Raw genomic sequence first — 20654 nt, 5'->3', positions numbered from 1 at the left:
CATAGTTAGCATGCTAGCATGTTAGCATGCTAGTTAGCATGTTTAGCAAAAGTGCAAAAAAATGATTAGCTAGGTTAGCTAAGTCACATGGTTAACATAGTGTTAGTTAGCATAACTACTAAAAATGAAAACATTAGCTAAGTTAACTAAGTTAACATTATTATCTTTGATAACATAGTTAGCATAACTGTTAGCAAAAATTAGAGCCATTCCAACTGTCAGTTATCGTCAATTATCTACCAAAATAATTTAACCATTTAAATTATCCACCTATTTAACCGTTCAATCATTCCAACTATATTAAACCTTATCTACCAAGCAAATAATTTAACTATATAAACTTACCACTTATTTAACTGTTCAGTCATTCCAACTATATTAAACCTCATCTACCTAGCAACCAATATAGTTTGTTTTTACTCTGTATGATATTTTACATCATATTTTTTGCATTTTCATGCACTGTATTTCCTTCAGGAAATGCTTTTCTAGTTCTTATTATTTTTCTTCTTCTAAGCACTTAATGCAGCTTCAACCGTTTAACATTAGAAACTTCATTCAAACTATGTTACATAGGTCTTACTTAGGACATGGGTGCTATGTATTTTTCATCTTTGTAACTTTTATACTTTTTAAACTAATTAAAAACTAATCAAAATTTCCCCATAGACTTAACATTGGGATGATGACATCACAATAGAGCCGTTAAGCAATTAGAATCCTATGGCAGGTGTTCGGGCCACCTGGATCAACTGCCAGTCTCAGGCTTTAAGCATACAAACTGGCCCTATTAAGACTACACACCCTATTCAACTGCTTCCTCTGCCAAAAACTGTTTCAAAATAAAAGTCCTCACTACAATATGTCACTGTTAAACAATTTAACCCTTTAAACTACTGAACTTTTTAACTGTTCAGCCATTGTAACTGTTACTTGTCATCAACTATGACTCCTACCCACTGTAGCTAGTTAGCTATGGTTAGCTGTTAACATGGTTAACATTTTAAACAAAACTGCTAAAAATGATTAGCTAAGTTATTTAAGTAACATGGTTAGCATAAAATGTTAGCATGCTAGTTAGCATTTTTAACAAAACTGCTAAAAATGATTAGCTAAGTTAGCTAATAACATGGTTAAGATAATTAGCATGCTAACATGCTAATAAGTATTTTTAGCATAACTGCTAAAAATGATTAACTAAGTTAGCTAAGTAACATGGTTAGCATAGTTAGCATGCTATGTTAGCATGCTAGCATGTTTAGCAAAAGTGAAAAAAAAAAATGATTAGCTAGGTTAGCTAAGTCACATGGTTAACATAGTGTTAGTTAGCATTGTAAAAAATGAAAACATTTAAGTTTAGTTAACATTATTATCTTTGATAACATGGTTAGCATAACTGTTAGCAAAAATTAGAGCCATTCAACTGTCAGTTATCAATTATCTACCAAAATAATTTAACCATTTAAATTATCCACCTATTTTTCAATCATTCCAACTATATTAAACCTTATCTACCAAGCAAATAATTTAACTATATAAACTTACCACTTATTTAACTGTTCAGTCATTCCAACTATATTAAACCTCATCTACCTAGCAACCAATATAGTTTGTTTTTACTCTGTATGATATTTTACATCATATTTTTTGCATTTTCATGCACTGTATTTCCTTCAGGAAATGCTTTTCTAGTTCTTATTCTTTTTCTTCTTCTTTTTGTGCATTTAATGCAGCTTCAACCGTTTAACTTAGAAACTTCATTCAAACTATGTTACATAGGTCTTACTTAGGACATGTGTGCTATGTATTTTTCAGCTTTGTAACTTTTATACTTTTTAAACTATTAATTAAAAACTAATCAAAATTTCCCCATTGACTTAACATTATGATTATGACATCACAATCGGCCGTTAAGCAATTAGAATCCTATGGCAGGTGTTAGGGCCTCCTGGACCAACTGCCAGTCTCAGGCTTTAAGCATACAAACTGGCCCTATTAAGACTACACATCCTGTTCAACTGCTTCCTCTGCCAAAAACTGTTTCAAAATAAAAGTCCTCACTACAATATTTCACTGTTAAACAATTTAACCCTTTAAACTACTTAACTTTTTAACTGTTCAGCCATTGTAACTGTTACTTGTCATCAACTATGACTCCTACCCACTGTAGCTAGTTAGCTAAGTTAGCTAAGTAACATGGTTAGCATAGTTAGCATGTTAGCATGCTAGTTAGCATTTTTAGCAAAACTGCTAAAAACGATTAGCTAAGTAACATGGTTAGCATAGTTAGCATGCTAGCGCTAGCATGTTAGCATGCTAATTAGCATTTTTAGCAAACCTGCTAAAAACGATCAGCTAAGTAACATGGTTAGCATAGTTAGCATGCTAGCATGTTAGCGTGCTAGTTAGCATAGTAACTTTGTTAACATTATTATCTTTGTTAACATGGTTAGCATAACTGCTAGCAAAAATTAGAGCCATTCCAACTGTCAGTTATCGTCAACTATCTACCTAAACAATTTAACCATTTAAACTATACACCTATTTAACTGTTCAGTCATTCCAACTATATTAAACCTCATCTTCCTAGCAACCAATATAGTTTGTTTTTACTCTGTATGATATTTTACATCATATTTTTTGCAGTTTCATGCACTGTATTTCCTTCAGGAAATGCTTTTCTAGTTCTTATTCTTCTTCTAACGCTTTTTGTGCATTTAATACAGCTTCAACCGTTTAACTTAGAAACTTCATTCAAACTGCGTTGCGTAGGTCTTACTTATGTGACTTCAGCTATGTATTTTTCAACTTTGTAACATTTATACTTTTTAAACTATTAATTAAAAATGACTAAAATTTCCCCATTGACTTAACATTAGATTATGACATCACAATAGCAATTAGAATCCAATGCCAGGTGTTCAGGCCTCCTGGAGCCACTGTCTCAGGCTTTAAGCATACAATATGGCTGTATTAAGACTGAAGATCCTGTTCAACTGCTTCCTGTGCCCACAACTGTTTCAAATTAAAAGTCCTTTTAAACAATCCAACTTTTAAACTGTTCAACTGTTCAACTGTTGTAACTGTCAGTCAACTATGACTCCCATCAACTGTATCCTCTGCCTTCAACTGTTTCATAATCATTCTATTAAGACTACACATTCTGTTCAACTGTTTCCTCTCTCCACAACTGTTTCAAAATAAAAGTCCTCACTACAATAATTCCCTATTAAATAATTTAACCATTTAAACTATCCACCTATTAAACTGTTCAGTCATTCCAACTATATTAAACCTCATCTACCTAGAAAATAACTTAACCTTTTAAACTACCCACCTATTTAACTTTTCAGTCATTCCAACTATATTAAACCTCATCTAGGCTACCTAGTTCAGTCAATCCAACTATATTAAACCTCATCTGCCTAGCAAATAATTTAACCTTTTAAACTATCCACCTATTTAACTGTTCAGTCATTCCAACTATATTAAACCTCATCTACCTAGCAAATAATTTAACCTTTTAAACCATCCACTTATTTAACTGTTCAGTCATTCCAACTATATTAAACCTCATCTACCTAGTTCAGTCATTCCAACAATATTAAACCTCATCATGTTGATTGCCAATTAGCACATCATCTGTTTTAACAATATATTTCACACCATGTGTTTTGCATTTTCATGCACTAGTAATTCCCTGGAATTGCGTTTTCTAGTTACAGTGCATGAAAATGCACTGTACTGTTCTTCCTAGGCTTCTTATTCTTATTCTTCCGCTAACGCATTTAATGCAGCTTCAACCGTTTAACGTAGAAACTTCATTCAAACTATGTTACGTAGGTCTTACTTAGGACATGGGTGCTATGTATTTTTCAGCTTTGTAACTTTTATACTTTTAAAACTATTAATTAAAAACTAGTCAAAATTTCCCCATAGACTTAACATGGGCTGATGACATCACAATAGAGCCGTTAAGCAATTAGAATCCTATGGCAGGTGTTCGGGCCACCTGCATCAACTGCCAGTCTCAGGCTTTAAGCATACAAACTGGCCCTATTAAGACTACACACCCTATTCAACTGCTTCCTCTGCCAAAAACTGTTTCAAAATAAAAGTCCTCACTACAATATTTCACTGTGTTAAACAATTTAACCCTTTAAACTACTGAACTTTTCAACTGTTCAGCCATTGTAACTGTTTGTCTGCTTGTCATCAACTATGACTCCTACCCACTGTAGCTAGTTAGCTAAGTTAGCTAAGTAACATGGTTAACATAGTTAGCATATTAGCATGCTAGTTAGCATTTTTAGCAAAACTGCTAAAAACAATTAGCTAAGTTAGCTAAGTAACATGATTAGCATAGTTAGCATGCTAGCATGTTAGCATGCTAGTTAGCATAACTGTTAAAAATGATTAGCTAAGTTAGCTAAGCCACATGGTTAGCATAGTTAGCATTGTTAACATGTTACTTAGCATAGTTAGCAAAACTGCTAAAAATGATTACCTAGGTTAGCTAAGTCACATGGTTAGCATAGTTAGCATGTTAGTTAGCATAACTACTAAAAATGATAAGCTAAGTTAGCTAAGTCACATGGTTAGCATAGTTAACATTGTTAGCATGCTTCTTAGTATTGTTAGCATAGTTATCATTATAGTTTTGACTAAACTATTAGAAAACATTAGCTAAGTTAACTAAGTAATATGGTTAGCATAGTTAACATTGTTAATATCACTGCTAAAAATAAATAGCTATGTCACATGGTTAGCCTGTTAGCATTCTTAATATTTTAGCATAACTACTAAAAATGTTTAGCTAAGTTAGCTAAGTCACATGGTTAGCATACTTAGCATTTTAACATTGTTAGCATGCTAGTTAGCATAGTAACTAACTGCTATAATAATAATAATAAAGCTTTATTTGTATAGCACCTTTCATACACAGAATGCAGCTCAAAGTGCTTTACATTTGAAGCATGTAACACAATAATAGTCAGTCAGTCATTATCAATCACTTTTCTTTGCTGTTTATGATATACTCAGCAACATATCAAAAATATAGAAAATGACATCATAAGACTGGCAGCCTTAACCCTCTTACCCCCACAAGCCGCCATATGGCAACTGTGGCAAGGAAAAACTCCCATATTCCAGGAAGAAACCTTGAGCAGAACCTGACTTAATAGGGGGAGCCCATCTGCTTCTGGCTGGCTGCGCCCTCCAATAGTAGCAGATGTAGAATAATCTGAAAATGTAGTCTACAGGATAAGATGAGTTAACTAAAAGCTTTCCTGTACAGGTATGTTTTCAGATCTTTTTTAAAAATATTTACTGAACTTGCCTGCTTGATGTACAGAGGCAGGGTGTTCCATAGTTTGGGGGCATAATGGATAAACGCAGCTTCTCCACTTTGTTTGTGGAGCACTTTGGGTACGATTAAAAGATTAGAATTGGATGATCTAAGTTTCCTTTGTGGTTGATAAGATATTAAAAGCTCAGAGATATATGAAGGTGTTATGCCATTCAGAGCTTTGTAAGTAATTAACATAACCTTAAAATCAATTCTATAGCAAACTGCTAGCAAACATTAGAGCCATTCCATTCCAGTGTTAGTTATCGTCAACTATCTACCTGAATAATTTAACCATTTAAACTATCCACTTATTTAACTGTTCAGTCATTCCAACTATATTAAACCTCATCTACCTAGCAACCAATATAGTTTGTTTTTACTCTGTATGATATTTTACATCATATTTTTGCATTTTCATGCACTATATTTCCTTCAGGAAATGCTTTTCTAGTTCTTATTCTTATTCTTCCGCTAACACATTTAATGCAGCTTCAACCGTTTAACGTAGAAACTTTCTTCAAACTATGTTACGTAGGTCTTACTTAGGACATGGGTGCTATGTATTTTTCAGCTTTGTAACTTTTATACTTTTTAAACTATTAATTAAAAACTAATCCAAATTTCCCCCTTTGACTTAACATTATGATTATGACATCACAATACGGCTGTTAAGCAATTAGAATCCTATGGCAGGTGTTCGGGCCACCTGGACTGCCAGTCTCAGGCTTTAAGCATACAAACTGGCCCTATTAAGACTACACATCCTGTTCAACTGCTTCCTCTGCCAAAAACTGTTTCAAAATAAAAGTCCTCACTATAATATTTTACTGTTAAACAATTTAACCCTTTAAACTACTGAACTTTTTAACTGTTCAGCCATTGTAACTGTTACTTGTCATCAACTATGACTCTTACCCACTGTAGCTAGTTAGCATGGTTAGCATAGTTAGCATGTTAACATTGCTAGCATTGTTAGCATTTTTAAAAAGTTGGTTAAAAATGATTAGCTGAGTTAGCTAAGTAACATGGTTAGCATAGTTAGCATGCTAACATGCTAGTTAACATTTTTAGCAAAACTGTTAAAAATGGTTAGCTAAGTTAGCTAAGTAACATGGTTAGCATGTTAGCATTGCTAGCACTGCTATAAAACATTAGCTAAGTAGCATGGTTAGCAGAATTAATAATCTTAGCATAACTGCTAGCAAACATTAGAGCCATTCCAACTTTCAGTTATCGTCAAATATCTACCTATACACAGCCATTGAACTATTTGAATATCAACATTCATTCAACTTCCAGTCTGTCAACAACTTTTAAATTATTTACCTTCAACTTTTAAACAGTCTACTTTTAAACTATCTATTAAACTATCATTAAACTATCTATTAAACTAGCTGCCTATCAACAACTTTTAAACTATCTACTGTCTATCAACAACTTTTCAACCATCTACATTCAGCTTTTAAACAGTCTACTTTTAAACTATCAACTTTTATTAAGCTATGCAACCACCATGTCTATCCTAGCATCACCGTAGTAACCATCTCTGTATTATCTGTTTTAACTATACATGATATTTTACATCACAACTTTTGCATTTTCATGCACTGGTAATTCCTTGGAATTGCATTTCTAGTTATTTATTAGTGGGTTTGATCCTGCAAGCCCACTATTGTTCTTCTTAAGTTTTCTTATTATTATTAGTGGGTTTGATCCAGCAAGCCCACTATTGTTCTTCTTAAGTTTTCTTCTTATTATTATTTATTATTCCTGTTCACCCACTTTTTGGCCGAACTACTGGCCTGATTAGTAACAACAATGAACAGCTCTACTTGGATCAGGTTGATGAGGTGGCACAGTGGTGTCAATCTAACAGCTTGACACTGAATATCAATAAAACCAAGGAAATGGTAGTGGATTACAGAAGGCAGCAGCAGAACTACAGTTACACCCCACTAATGATCAGCGGGCAACCTGTAGAGAGTCACAAGTTTTAAATACCTTGGTGTCCACATTACTGAAGACTTAACATGGACTGTAACACTCAATATGTTCTGAAGAAGTCCAGACAACGACTCTACTTCCTTCGTCAGCTAAGGAAATTCAAAGTTTCTACATCCATCATGAAGGCCTTCTACACTTCAGCGGTTGAGAGTGTTCTAACTGGAAGCATCATCACCTGGTATGGGAACTCCACAGTTAGAGATTGTAGTACTCTGCAGAGAGTAGTGCTCTGCTGAACGCATGCTATAAGAACTCAACTCCCTGCTCTACAAGATATCTATTTCCCCCCCCCCCCCACATACACAGCACATTATTTCATCAGGAAGCTTCTCCAACACACATCCCCAACATACTTACAGCACACACCCCCCCCCCCAATACACAGCACATTGCAGGCATGCAAACTGGTCAAGGTGAGAAGGGCACGCAAAGGGACAATAGTGCATAGCTTCCACGGAGTATGAAATGGCCCAAAACCAGAGATTTACAAAGAAAACAAACTATAAAATCACTAAAAAATTTGTTGTGGCCAAAAAATATCATATGTATGATAAAAAATAAGTGAATATAAAAAAAGTGTCTTCTTCTCCTATTTCTCCTTAAGTGTGAGGGGTCCGTTGCACTGTTTGGCAGCATGCTTCAGCATGGCCCTCCTCTCCTCCTAAGCAATCTACATGAGTTTTCTTTCTTTTTTTCTCTGTGCCTGAAGTTCAGACATTTCTGAAGATTTCAGGCCTATTGGACATGAAGACATAGTAGGCATAGTATTAGAATAAAGATGATAAGTTTGAATATTTGTTGAACCAAACCAGGTGAAACTTGCTTGAGACACACACTATTTCAGACTAACATTATATAAAATAGGGTAGACTAGACTAATTTGTAAAATCGATTTGAAATGTCTTAACTTCCTATGGAATGGGCATTTTTGTGTCTAGACCAGGTCTTGTGAAGCCGTGTGCAAAAGTAGATCAAAATAAAATGAAAAATTAGTCATTTAGACCATTATTTGCTAAGGTATGCTCATGCGTTTTGTAAAATGCCCAATGGAAACTCCCCATAGGACTTTTGGTTACCCAAAATGCATACTGACAATAAAAGCCTTACTGTGTGGTTTCTGGACTATTTGGATTGTTTGTCAGAGGTTCTGATGGAATGACTACACTATGGAATAATTACAGAAATGTCTTTGCATTTTCTTTGTTGGTTCAATGGGTGTGGATAAGATGGATTATACATCTGCACAACAAATATGGGATAAAACAATGGATAAAATATGGATTCCTGTCACTATTTCAATACCCAATTTGCTGCAGCTAGAAGGTAGGGAAGCACCGGAGGGGGAGGAGGGCAATTTGATACAATTTAATTGACACATAGTAAGATTAATCTGATAATGTAAAGCACTATACAGATTGGACATGAAAAGGGTTGTCATATATGGATTCCCAAGTGTCCAAGCTTTCAAATGGTGTATAACATTACTATGCTACATAGCAATATGGTGCAATTGATTTATAATGTTGGGGGAGAGGGGGGTGGGTGTGTTGTGGAGGGCACACTGTTTCATAACAAGTGTTATCCTGCAGCCTAGGTTACTTACAGATTGTGGCATTGTGCTAGTTAGTTTGTTTAACTAACCAATAAAGTTGTGTTGTGTGAATAGTGTTCACACTACATGTTAAACTGTAGCCTACCCTATAGGCACAGGCTACTTCAGATCAGGTCACTGGACGTTTCTTAAAGACACGTCAATCAACACTGATTTTGTCTCTGAGCAAGATCAGTATAGCAAAGATCAGTATAGCAAAGGCTAATGTGAATAATTAAAGAGTTAAATGTGAATAATTAAAGAGTTAAACGTTTTGCACAGCCCAGTTTAGGAGACATTTAACTCTTTAGGTTATTCACATTAGCCTTTGCTATACTGATAAGGTCTGTGTATTTGCTTCACCTTTTGCCGATCTAGACCAAGTACAGCACGTAACCTATTCATCAAATTAACTCGTTGTGTCTATATTTCTGTCTCATATCGCTAACTTTAACAACATTAAAACAAAACCGCCAATGCTACGTTGCTACACTAATCTCAACGTCTTTTGCTAACAGAAGTTGAAAGTTTCAACTAGCCCACCTGTGACATTTCTAGGCACCTTTCCTCGCCGTGCTCACATTCCAGCTGACATTTCAGATGCATCTAGGCCTATCTGCGCTCACAAAAGGAGGCTATACCTGCGCGAGCGTTCTGTTCACGTTGCCTCTGCAGCAACAAGCTTCCACTGATGTTTAGTAAACGCACATAGCCTAACATTCGTTGCTGACATTTTTAATGGCGCTCTGGCAACACCAAGATGTGTTTGCGTCTGCACAATAGTCTGCCCCCCCCCCCAAATATTTTCTCATCGGTTCTGCACAAACCACGTAAGTCAGTCATTTTGGATTCAAAACGGCGAATTTCGCCGAAAGGTGAGGAGTTTGCATGTCTGACATTGTCTCATGAGGAAGCTTCTCCAACACACATATTGCACACTGCCCTCTCCCCACATACACAGCACACTATCCCATCTCCCCTGTCATCCCCCCAACACACACACCAAGACCCCTGGCAGTTGGGTTAGCCCCTTGAGCCGTGGATCTGCCCAAGGTTTCTTCCTTGGTAAGGGAGTTTTTCCTTGCCCCAGTTGCTCTTGGGTGCTCCTTGTTGGTGCCCCCCACCCAATCCCAATCCTCCCCCACCTTTTGTTATGCAGCCCTTGCCACTTAATCTACTAAACCCCTCTTCTACTGCACTTTTTACCCCCCCCCATTAATGCACAAATAGGCTGACACCAGACATAATTTCACTGCATTTCTTACTTCCAGTAACTATATGCATGTGACAATAAACTTCCTTGTATCCTTGTATCCTTGTATCACCCACTTTTTGGACGAACTACTGCTCCTAGACCGTTTGAGCTATCGACGCAGTTCGAACTCCAAAAATTCAGGAGCCGGTGTAACTTGCTTGTTACTTTCGTGTCGCTGGCCCTTGACGTTTTCGCGGTATTCCCGTTTTTCTGCGGTTTTGGGCCCCATTGAAATGAATGGCGGAATGTTCAAGGATTCTAATTCCGATTGTGACATCACAGCTCTAATTGTTTAAGCTTGCACCTGGTAGAGTTCTGAGCCATCTGGCAGAGCTCTAATGGGCTGGGCTGGGCTTTCTGTGTATAGACCCTTTCAACAAGGTAAACAAAAACAATGCTTGAACGTTCTATTTGGGCCCCAATCTACTTCCTCTGCATTAACCCTTAAAGGAGAATGTTGAGAAACGAACGTTCTAAAGAATATCTGGGTTCATTGAATTCAACATAGAATTTTAGAACCTTCAATTGTTGCGGAACTTAGAATGTTCAAAAACCTACACCTTTAAGGGTTAAGATAACATATGGAATGTTAAAAAGGAAGTCTTGTGGGGCCAACTATGATGCTGATAATGGAACTCTCTTGAAAGGGTCCATATGAAGGTGTGTGCATGTAACTTTTGACCCGTATGTCCGATTTTCATGAATGAGGTACTGTTGGAATCCTCGAATGAAGCCCAGTTCAATGCCTTGCCAGCACCAAGTGTAGAGGTCATGTAAAAAAAGATCGCGCTCTGCCATCTTTTTTTAAAGTGAATCCATGTTCATACAGGTCATTTAAAAAATAAAAAAAACTTTTTCCCAGTCCATTCAGCCCAGTTCAGTGCCCAGCTAGCTCGATTCAAACTTAGTCATGTATACAGTTGTATAGATTACAACATTGAGAAATACACATTCATACAGATATTATGCACATCCACGCAACACAACTATTCAAGTTAAAGCCTGTGTTGCAGGTTAACCACCACTGTTGATTAATGGGTACATAAAGCACTCAGGATATTTATATCATTTTAAAAACTGTCTCCAAATGGTGGTAAATGCCAGTTTTTGTTGTTTTTAGCATTAGCGGGTTTTTTTTACGCAATTCGGTGATGACGTCACTTTGGGGACTACATGATCTGCGCTTCATTCATTTCAATGCATTTTAATGGACATCGCGGTTACACTTTCAACATAAAGTTTGTATATTTACACTTCGAATTTCGTCACAGCATTTATATCACAGCTACCCTATGATCTACCAATGGCAATAACGGTGCCTGATATCAATTTAGTATTTTTTTCTGAATTTCGGGAGGTCTCGTTTTGGAGGGTATGTTTTACATTCATTCCTATGGGAAACGGTCGCGGTTACACTTTCAACATAAAGTTTGTATATTTACACTTCGAATTTCGTTACAGCATTTATATGACAACGACCCTTGAACTTCGACAGTTCGCCTCCACCGACTCCATCAACATCGAGGTGCTCCACCTCTGCCGGGCAGCGGGGATCCTCCGGCGGAAACGCTTACTTGCACACAGAGGCCATCGCCGCTCTATCATCCGCGGCGACAGACGAAAGCATCCCTCCATCATCTCCATGGGATTTCTTGCCTAATCAACGCGGTTTTCCAGAGCAGTCCGGCTCCCCGCAATCAACTCGCTCCCAACAGTGTCAGTGGAGAATCTACAGCGACCAACAACGAAGCGAGAATCTGTCTCTCACATCTTGGACAACTTCGATGGAGCTGCTGAGAATGTCACATCACCATGTCAGACTGCGCCTGAACCGCCGCAAGACCTTCATTCGAAGGTAAAGGTTCTCACAGCTGGTTCACCACAGGAAGTTCTGCAGCATGCGCAAGACCCTCCTCCCGTCAAATTTATGTTATTGAACGCACAATCTATCTGTAACAAGACTTTCATTTTAAACGACCGCTTCACGCCTCATCACCTGGACTTTCTGTTTATAACGGAGTCTTGGCTCAGCGGAAATGACGTCATTCCACTTGGTGAACTCTGCCCTCCCTCACTGCAGCTTCATGAATTCCCCTAGGGCTACTGGTCGTGGAGGTGGTCTGGTCACTGTTTATAATAACAACTTTAAATGTAGACTTGTACAAATTGATATGTTCTCCACTTTTGAGGTACAGCTTGTAAAGATAAATGCCACCCTTCTCTGTGCATTAGTTTACCGACCACCAAAAATTAAGCTTAATTGTAATTTCATTCAAGAATTTGCTGATCTACTATCTTTTATGGCCTCTCGCTCTGACAATTTCATGATTTTAGGGGATTTTAACATTCACATCTGTTGCCCATCAAAACCTTTGGTTAAGGACTTTTTATGCCTTGTGGACTCTTTCAATCTTGTGCAATCTGTTATGGCCCCGACGCATCAGAAAGGCCACACATTAGACCTAGTATTGTCTTATGGTTTCAATGTTTCCAACTTAGAAATTATGGATGTTGGGGTCTCTGATCATTTTTTGATTTTATTTGAATCTATTTTGTTTGGTCCCCCTGTATCTCCCCCTAAGTCCTATTCCTTTGCCCGTTCTATTAATTCCACCACAGCCACAACATTCTCTAATACTTTCATCCTCTCTCACTCACCTACTATCTCTGTTGCTATTTCCACCTGCTCTGACATTGAAAAATAAGTCACTCTCTTTAATGCATCATGTCTTGAGACCTTAGACTGTGTTGCCCCACTAAAACAAAAGCGTGTCAAAACTATCACCACTCCATGGTTAAATGCCACGACCCGTTCTGTCAGAAAATCTTGCAGGAAAGCAGAGCGCCAAATGGAAAAAAAGAGAAGCTTCAGGTCTTCTATGACCTTTTCAGAGATTCTCTAAAGACCTACCAAAACTCTGTTAAGGCAGCAAAGGTTGAGTATTATGCTCAGCTTATCAACAATAATGCTCATAGGCCAAAAGTTTTATTTAATACCATTAACTCTATTATAAATCCTGCCTCTGCGTCATCTACTCTTGCCCCTTCAACAGAAATCTGTGAGAAGTTCCTCAACTTCTTCATCGATAAAATTGACAAAATAAAATCTCAAATCTCACCTCCAGATTCGGATCCCTCAGTGATAGAACTTTCACCTAGCTGCCTCCAACAGTTTCAGGCTATATCTTCCTCCCAGCTTTCTGAGGTTGTCTCCCATATGAAATCTACATCCTGCCACTTAGATGTTTTACCTGCACGCCTTTTTAAAGAAGTTTTTACCATCATCTGCCCTCTTGTATTGGCCATAATTATTCACTCACTAACCAATGGAGTGGTCCCCTCAGGTTTTAAACGTGCAATTGTGCAACCTTTACTTAAGAAACCTAACCTTGAGCCCAGTGACCTGAAGAATTATAGGCCTATTTCTAAATTACCTTTTCTGTCAAAGATACTAGAAAAGGTTGTCCTCTCTCAGGTTTCTTCTTATCTGAGTGAGTTCAATATATGTGATAAATTCCAATCAGGTTTTAGATCTCTGCACAGCACTGAATCGGCCTTGCTTAAAGTCCAAAACGACATCCTCTTAGCAGTTGATTCTGGATCTTGCGCCCTCTTGGTGCTTCTTGATCTGAGTGCAGCATTTGACACCATTGACCATAACATCCTATTAAAACGCTTGGAGGTTGAAGGTCTCCAGGGTTCTGTTCTGCAATGGTTCTCTTCTTATCTTAGTGATAGATCATTTTCAGTTAGTTTAGGCAATTTCTCCTCTTCCTCTGCCCTTATAAAGTGTGGTGTTCCTCAGGGTTCCATTTTGGGCCCTCTTTTATTCTCTCTTTATATGCTACCCCTTGGCTCAATTTTTAAAAAGTATAACATTCAGTATCACTGCTATGCAGATGACACTCAGTTTTACCTGCCTGTTAACACTAATGGCATTTGTTCTTTGGAGAATATTTTTAACTGTCTCAGTGACATCAAATGCTGGATGGCAAGAAATTTTCTTCAACTGAACGAAAGTAAAACTGATATAATTATTTTTGGCCCTCCAAGTGATGTTTCTATCTTGAAAAATGCACTAGGACCTCTCTCTGCAAACTGCCACAGTGAAGTAAAGAATCTTGGGGTTTTCTTTGACTCCTCTTTAAATTTTAATAAGCAAATAAATAGTGTGGTCAAAGGCAGCTTTTTCCAGTTAAGAACCATTGCAAAACTGAAGCCCTTTTGTCCTTCTCCGATCTTGAAACTCTTATACATGCTTTCATAACTTCTAGACTAGATTATTGTAATTCATTATATGCAGGCCTGACCCACTCCACTCTCAACAGACTTCAGCTAGTTCAAAATGCAGCAGCTAGATTATTAAGTGGCTCTAAGAAACGTGAGCATATAACTCCTGTGTTGGCTAAGCTGCACTGGTTACCTGTGGAGCACAGAGTTAAGTTTAAAATTTTACTTTTTGTCTTCAAAGCCCTCAGTGGTTTGGCACCTAGTTACATAGGTGACCTACTAATTCCTTACAGCACTCCAAGATCGCTTAGGTCTTCATCTCAGAATCTTCTCTATATCCCCAAAACACGCCTTAAGACTAAGGGTGATAGAGCCTTCTCTGTTGTTGCCCCCCAACTCTGGAATAGCCTTCCTGTACATATTAAGTCCTCTCCAACCATTGACTGCTTTAAGTCTAACTTAAAGACTTTCATTTTCTCCCAAGCTTTTAATTTACCTTAATACCCCCCAACACACACACACACACACACACACACTCTTTATTCTTTATTTTATTTTTGACCAATTTGTGTATTATTTCAATTATTTATTTATTTTCCCCCCATGTTATATTGTTGTTGTACCATTGTCATTGTTTTATGTTTGTTTGTAAGCACTTTGGTTCAACTCAGTTGTTTTTAAATGTGCTATAGAAATAAAGTTGACTTGACTTGACTTGACCCTATGGTCTAACAAAGATAACAATGTCTTCCGATTTTAGTTTAATGCAATTTTCTAAATTTGAGAGGCCTCATTATGAGGCTACATAATGCACCTATTTAGTTCAATGCATTATGTTTATAACGTTACAACACTTTTTTTGTTACTTTTTAGTGATAGTGATCATGTCGTTAGTTCAGATAAGTGATCATTTTAGTGATAGTGATCATGTCGTTAGTTCAGATAAGTAGGCTACCGGGCAAACTTAGTCAGATGATCAGAATATAAAGCATCATGATAGCTAGCTATGGGCTAACTTTTTAGTCCCACCTGTGAGCCACCCCAGTTGTTGCAAACTTAGCTTCTAGCCGCTGCCGATTAGGCTGGTCGTGTCTTCAGCATGAATATTTTCGATAACTACTGCTCGTGATTGATTGCCATTGACATCGTCAGGGTACGGCTTACCAAAGAGGGAGATAATATGGGCAAGTCGCAGTTTTGCAGGTGCTTGTGTGGGCTGTGCCGTCCCGATGGAAACTGTGGTGGAGAGCTGAAGTAACTAGGGAAGCGAGTGCATTTTGGCCGCTGGTCGAGGAGCTCCCCCGTGATCAGCATATGACATGATCTATCTAGCTATCTATCTACCTGTCTATATACATATCTAGGCTATCTATAGCCTATCTATTTATCTATAATCTGCGCTATCTACTGCTGAACAATCCCTTACTCGTCTCTCTTTACTCCTCTCTCGTTACTCTCAAGGGTCTCAAGGAGGGGCTTTGGTCTGTAGCCTCCCCAAGGTGACGTAATGCAGTGCATTGTGGGGGAAAGGAGAATCACTTCAAACGCTGTGAAATAGTACCTGCTTTTTCGTATTATATTCCGTTTTGTGATACCCAACAACATCAAATACAATGGATAACAGTTTAAATGTTTATTACCAACAAGCAAATTGTGCAAATTCGTTGGAAAATGAACCCTGCAACATGGCCTTTAAGTTACTCATCATTGCCCGGCAAGAAGTCCACAATCAATTCAATTGTCTTGCCACGATCTGTGGAGCTTACAGACAACGTTAAATTACTATAAGTTCTGTATGCTATTTAAAGCCGACCTAACGATGAGTCCCTTCATGACGGTGTGTTGCAATGCATTCTGGGTGCATGAGGGTATCTACATGTAAACCGAAGCATTGAAAACTTTGTTTGGATATTACTTGGCAGTCTGAATCAGTGATGGGCAGTAACGCGTTACTGTAATCCAATTACTTTTTTCAAGTAACGATAAGTAAGGGATTACAATTGCAAAAACAGTAATTAGATTACTTTTACTTTCCTGCAAGCAGCCTGCGTTACTGCGTTACTAACCCGTGATTTTGCGTGATATAGATGTAAACAACAGACATACGTGTGCAAGACATGGAGTGCAGGAGAGAGCGTGAACATGGAGCATTTAATTCATTGCAGTTCAGACATTAAGAAAAAAACATTAACACTGTACACTCTTCGTGGGAAGAAAAAATGTTGTCTACAGCGAAAAATTCCACCTCAAATCTGAGCAAGCACCTAGTAAGCCAGCACAGGAATGTGAAACTCATTGAGACACCCCCAGATCCCGACATGACGGCTGCAGCAACAAGTGAAAATAGAGGACGTCGCGGGTTCCCTGTAGCCTACTGGCCCGTTGTAACCAGGGCATTATAATATTCTGGCTGCATTCACTGTGATTTGGAAAATGGGCAAAAATATAATGTGGTCTTTGCCTTTTTGTAATGGGGCTGGTGAGTGTTGAAGTCTTCAATAATTCAGTATCCCTTAAACCAGCGTTTCTCTACTGGGTCGCGGAGACATGCCAGGTAGGGGCTAAAAACAGGAGTTTTTTTATTTTATTTTTATCTGTAGCCTAGGCCCAGGTAGCACCGATGCTTAATGGACGCACTGTGTTATTCATAGGGAAGCCCTTCGTGTCAAGGCAGCGTGGAGCGATGTTTGAATCTGCAAGCACGTTCACTAATGAACATTTCTTGAAGCTGGCCTATCTTAGCGATATATTTGGAAAGCTCAATGAGTTAAATCTCCAGTTACAAGGCAAAGACAAGCACCTACCTCACCTAGCAGATAAGATTACTGCATTCACCAAAAAACTTGAGGTATGGGACAGGCCTCGATGTAACAGTATGCCTTTGAGAATCTGAGTGAAATCGCTGAAGCGTCTGCTTCGAGCCACTCTTGTGATCCCATGTATTAAACAGTAGGCCTACATCACATCCCTGCAAAGTTTATTTCAAAAATATTTCCCAACCAGCAGTGCTCAGTATGACTGGATTATGGATCCATTTAATGCAGCATGTTGGTATTTCATTGAATATATTGTACAATGCTGTAAAATATTGGCCTATGCTTCCTAATATGTTGCTGGAAAACAGAAATATGTGTGTTTAATTTACAATGGCACATTATGTATTTATTTATTATTATATCTGCAGCACCAGCTGATTTTAGCTCTGCTGAAGAGGATATATTTAGAACTTGTCATTATTTCAATACATTTGACAATTTTAAGCTTGACCTACCACTTTCTTAGAGCGATGAGGGACAGGTGGGGCTCGAAAAGGCCCCCTTGATCAAAGTGGGGAATGAAAGAAAAAGTTTGAGAACCACTGCCTTAAACTAAGCATTTACATGAAGCACAGTAGCCTATGCCGATTGAAACACATTCCACTCAGATAGGTGCTACCAGGCTCATATAGGCTATCACTTTTAATTGCAAACAGAAAATGTCTAGCTAGCTGTTTATACCAACTTAATATCATGACTATTGCTAATATAGTGCCAAATGTGGAATTTGTGGACTAGCCATAGGCTTATATTTGAATGGAGCTGATCATTATGAGAGTTGTGTAGATGCTCTTAAAGTGACAGCGCACCATTTATAAATTAGTTAAACTGCATCAAATTAGTAGTATTTCTTAATAAATATTTTAAACTAACAGTAACTAAGTAAAGTAATTAGTAAAGTAACTAATTACTTTTGAAAATAAGTAATCAGTAAAGTAACTAGATTACTTTCTTGGATAAGTAATCAGTAATCAGTAACTAATTACTTTTTCCAAGTAACTTGACCAACACTGGTCTGAATCAGAATTACCTTAGCTCTCAGTAAGTTACAGTTTATTATATTCATGTGATTTACATAAAGTAGTAAACAACAGTAATGTTAAAAGTGTCAACAAGTTAGATTATACCCCACAAGCCACAATAGGGAACGTTCAAGTAAGCGTTAGCACATATACAAACCTATTAATGTTAGCTAACATGCTAAGCATTGAAAATGAATGCGTTAGCAATAGCCACTGCTTTTTTTGAGCTGACAAGCGTTAAAAATGCGTGGAAATGCGTTAAAAACGTAATCAGCCAAATTGACTCACTTCTTAAGACCCTTGGTATGGTGTTACAACGATGTGGAGTCGAAATGTAAATTGTTAGTAACGTTATGGTTTTAATGTAGACCAACCGCGATTTTGCAATGAAGTGAATGGAGTCATTTTAGGTACTACTTTCACGAGGTCTGTAGTTCTGTCAAAATTGATCTTATCTTTGAACAGACTACATGGTTATCTTCCTTAGACTTCGTAGATGTAGTTACTACAATTTGGAAGCGAAATTCGAAGTGTAAATATGGTTTTAATGTGTAAACAGAACAACCGCGATTTTGCGAGCTAGAAAAAAGAAAGTGAATGAATGAATAGTTACTGCTTTTCTGAGGGCTGGCGTTCTCATAAAATCGACGTAATCTTTGAAAAGACTACCTGGTTATCTTCCTTAGACTTCGTAGATGTAGTTACTAAAATTCGAAGTGCAAATATGATTTAAATGTGTAAAAAAGACTCCTGATGTTTAATGAATAATAAATAATAATAATAATAAAGCTTTATTTGTATAGCACCTTTCATACACAGAATGCAGCTCAAAGTGCTTTACATTTGAAGCATGTAACACAATAATAGTCAGTCAGTCATTATCAATCACTTTTCTTTGCTGTTTATGATATACTCAGCAACATATCAAAAAATATAGAAAATGGCGTCATAAGACTGGCAGCCTTAACCCTCTTACCCCCACAAGCACGCCATATGGCAACTGTGGCAGGAAAAACTCCCATATTCCAGGAAGAAACCTTGAGCAGAACCTGACTTAATAGGGGAGCCCATCTGCTTCTGGCTGGCTGCGCCCTCAATAGTAGCAGATGTAGAATAATCTGAAAATGTAGTCTACAGGATAAGATGAGTTAACTAAAAGCTTTCCTGTACAGGTATGTTTTTAGATCTTTTTAAAAATATTTACTGAACTTCGCCTGCTTGATGTACAGAGGCAGGGGGTTCCATAGTTTGGGGGGCATAATGGATAAACGCAGCTTCTCCACTTTGTTTGTGGAGCACTTTGGGTGCGATTAAAAGATTAGAATTGGATGATCTAAGTTTCCTTTGTGGTTGATAAGATATTAAAAGCTCAGAGATATATGAAGGTGCTATGCCATTCAGAGCTTTGTAAGTAATTAACATAACCTTAAAATCAATTCTATAGGAAATAGGGAGCCAGTGCAGTTCAGCCAACACAGGGGTGATGTGTTCTCTCTTCTTAGTCTTAGTTAAAAAGTCTAGCCGCAGAGTTCTGTAATGAGTGCCAATTTCTTTAGATGTTTTTGGGAAGACCAGTGAAAAGTGCATTGCAGTAGTCTAACCTGCTAGTGATAAAGGCGTGAATTAGTTTTTCTGCATCTTGTTGAGTTAAAAAGGGCCGCACTTTGGCAATGTTTCTCAAGTGGAAATAGGCTGTCTGAGTAACTTTACTGATATGGGGCTTAAAACTTAACTCTGCATCTAAGATGACACCGAGGCTTGTTACTTTTGGTTTGACCTGGTGTGCCAAGTTCCCCAGATTACTAAGAATAATATCTCGCTTTAGTTTTGGTCCAACCAGAAGTACCTCTGTTTTGTCATCATTTAGTTTCAAAAAGTTTTTGCTCATCCACTGATTAATGGAGGTTAGGCATGCAGTGAGGGAGCAAAGGCCATCTGGGTTAGTTGGCTCCACAGAAAAATACAATTGGGTATCATCTGCGTAGCTGTGGAAGTTTACGTTATGCTGACTTATAACGTTTTCCAATGGAAGCATATATAGAGAAAATAGCAGGGGACCAAGGCAGCTCCCCTGGGCCACACCAAAAGGCAAGTCATGTTTTTCAGATACATGATCTCCTAGACTGATATAAAAATCTCTGCCAGTAATGTAGGTTTGAAACCAGTTTAGAGCATTATCAGAGAGACCCACCCACTTCAAAGTGGTGAATTAGGATGCTATGATCAATGGTGTCAAATGCCGCACTCAAATCCAGAAGAATAAGGATTGAGACTTTGTTTGAGTCGGTAGCTAGTCTGAGATCATTGACTATTTTTACTAGAGCCGTTTCTGTGCTGTGATTTGATCTAAAACCTGATTGGAATTTTTCAAGGATACTGTTTT

The sequence above is a fragment of the Alosa alosa genome, chromosome 6, assembly GCF_017589495.1.
Source record: "Alosa alosa isolate M-15738 ecotype Scorff River chromosome 6, AALO_Geno_1.1, whole genome shotgun sequence".
Lineage (NCBI taxonomy): Eukaryota > Metazoa > Chordata > Actinopteri > Clupeiformes > Clupeidae > Alosa > Alosa alosa.
The sequence above is the reverse complement of the archived record's forward strand: the minus strand, read 5'-3'. Positions refer to the sequence as shown.